Source organism: Otolemur garnettii, unplaced genomic scaffold (genome assembly GCF_000181295.1).
Source record: "Otolemur garnettii isolate 467f Iridium unplaced genomic scaffold, OtoGar3 scaffold00007, whole genome shotgun sequence".
NCBI lineage: Eukaryota > Metazoa > Chordata > Mammalia > Primates > Galagidae > Otolemur > Otolemur garnettii.
Window position 1 is genome coordinate 34,795,839 of NW_003852402.1, and position 2,897 is coordinate 34,798,735.

The 2,897-nt window shown below is 33.4% G+C and overlaps 1 pseudogene; it reads left to right on the forward strand.

The window, feature by feature from the left end:
• The first annotated feature begins 2,410 nt into the window (after positions 1–2,410).
• Positions 2,411–2,530, forward strand: LOC111723080 (annotated as a pseudogene).
• The last annotated feature ends 367 nt before the right edge of the window (positions 2,531–2,897 follow it).

The following is a 2,897-nucleotide window of genomic DNA, read 5'->3' on the forward strand; positions in this document are numbered from 1 at the left end:
CTCAGGCGATCTGCCCACCTTGGCCTCCCAAAGTGTTGGGATTACAGGCGTCAGCCACCATGCTGGCTCCACACTCCTTAATTACAATAAAACTATTTTGCTTAATACGTATATTGAAGGAGGTCTGCAACATAAGTGCCATATTTCTAGAAAACTTCCTATTAATTTCCTCAGAATTCACTATTTTCAATGAATTTACAATTAAATTTCCTTTAAATTATTTTATGCCTTAGACATGATGACCTTAAAATTCATAGCCCTTGTTACATTAGAAAAACCCTCTTTCCCCTATTCTACTTCAGATCATTGTTTTTGCTACATTTTACCCTTTTGCTCCCTTATTTTTCATAAAAGTTTAACCACGTTTTTGGTTTCTACCTTTGGCTTTATTCATTTAAATCTTTTAAATGAATAATCTTGAGTAATCTTAAATGAGTAATCTTTAAATGAGTAATCGTTTTTTAATTTAATTTTATTTTTTATTTTTATTTTTTTTTATTGAATGGTAACTATGTACATTAATGCACTTCTGGGGTACAGTGTGGGGTTTTCACACACAATCCGAAACACTTCCATCAAACTGGTTAACATAGCCTTCGTGTCATTTTCTTAGTTATTATTTTAAAACGTTCACGTTCTGCTCTTAGAAAGATTCACTTGTGCCCTTGTAAGATAAACCTCAGAAGTGAACCCTGGAATCCCTCTCCCTCCCCCCTTCCTGTATTCTGAGGCTGCTATTAGGTTACAGCTTACATATAAAAGGTATAAATTAGTTTCATAATAGGGGTGTGTACATTGGATGCTTTTTCTTCCATTCTTGTGATACTTTGCTCAGAAGAACATTTTCCAGCTCCATCCATGTGAACATGAGGGACGTAAGGAATATGTAATCTTACTTTCTCATATTTGTGTCCCTGAAGCACCATAGGTGTGCTTCTAAGGTTTGTTTTAAAATAACTTTTGGTTATTGTTTGTTCCATTTTTCTAGCTCCAAACTATCTTTTTAATTTAAATTATATGAAGATATTTTCTTTAGATAAGCCTTTTTAAAGGCCTGGACCTTGACTATCTCTGAAAAATTGGCTTTTAATCAGCTTCCTTCAGTAGTAAGATTATTTTGTCAGGGGGGGCACTAACGACCTGCTGTCAATAGTCTTAATTGTTATTTGTGCCCATGTCACCATACTCCAATACACAATGTAATCTCTAATATGTTGCCCTGGGCAAAAATACTCTGCACCTATTTCTACATTTCCCTGCTGTAGAGCGTACACTATGTGGCTTTTTAAGGGAGAACGTATGAAGCCATGTATGGAATCAACCAGACTTTGCCTGATGTCTTTTTCTCTTACTGGTTTGGGTTTGTATTCTTACGTGTGATTGTAGTAAATCTTACCCATTAAGTATTACTATTTGCCAAATCCTGTGGCTCTTTTATGACCAAGTCTGATCATTATGCCTCTGCCGTAATTCTTACTCTCTAACAGTGTTCTTACTTAATTCATCCCGCTCACTCTTTATAATATCATCTTAAATCTTTTTAAGAATAGATAATTGGGGTGCGGGGAAACGAACCTTTCCTGAATGTACTTTAGAGGCAAGTTCAAATACTTAGAACTTCAGATAAGTTGTTTTCTTCCAGTGTGGTTTATTGATTTATTTGGGGGAACAGATTTTTATGCTACTTTTTTCTGCTTATTCATCTTGAGAAAGGGAGGTCAGTGCAGGTCTAATGGCTTTTAAGCTCTGTAAAACATTGATTAATAAATAGATACTATGACATGGAGAAAATTTAAAATACATATATATACATATACATATACATATACATACATATATATAATTTAAAATACATATATAATTACTATACTAGTTCTGAAACTAGATGTCAAGGGTTCCAGTGTTTTCTGTTCTTTCTTAGACCATTGCTTCTGCCATGAGAATATTCATTCTGAACTCCTGTAGGATAAGATGAATCAGAAGTGATCATCCCAGCTGAGGTTGTCTTGTTGAAGAGGTATAAATGTAGCTGGTATTACATTAACCAGCCCAGGTCACCAGAACCACACAGCCAACATGTGGACTCAAAAAAACTAACAAGTATTGTTTATTGTTTATTTTAAAATTTCTTTTCTTTCTCTTGCTTTTTGCTTGTTTTTATTTTTATTCTCACGGTTTTCATTTTTATTGTTTTACTATTTAATTTATATTTACTTTGCTTATTGTATTTTTTTTTCTTAAGCTACTAAATTTTGCATAACCTATTATTACACAGCCATAGTTATCTGGTATAGTTAGGGCAGGTTTCAAAAATATCACCTTGTCTAGTAGATTAATTAACAATTATAAAGCAAAGACATTTTAGGTAGAAGCATATTTTAACTTTGGTGTATTTAAAAAGAATGAAATGGTCTATAGCCATACCACCCTGAACAAGCCTGATCTCATCTGATCTTGAAGGATAAGCAGGGTCGGGCCTGGTTAGTACTTGGATGGGAGACCTGCCTGGGAATAATGGGTGCTGTAGGCTTAAAAAAATAAATAAAAAGAATTGAACACCAGTTATCCATGTAGTATTCCAAATATAAACATCCAAAGATCCTGTAGATAAAGCCTCATTCTTGAATTAAATAGGTTCTGTTTGAAAAGAACAGAAATCAGGTAAAATCAAATTTCCATTAGGATAAAACAAAGGCTTATGGAACCTTGGTTAGTGAACTAGAATGTCCACTGTATCTTTTATATAATTAATACTCTGTTTTGTTTTAATACCTCTATGATTTGCTATGTTGCGAATTATTATGAATATGACCTCTATATTCTGAAAAGTGACCCAGTTTGTAAAGGACTACTTACATAATGGATAATATAATATTTTATTTGCCATTGTTTGGGAG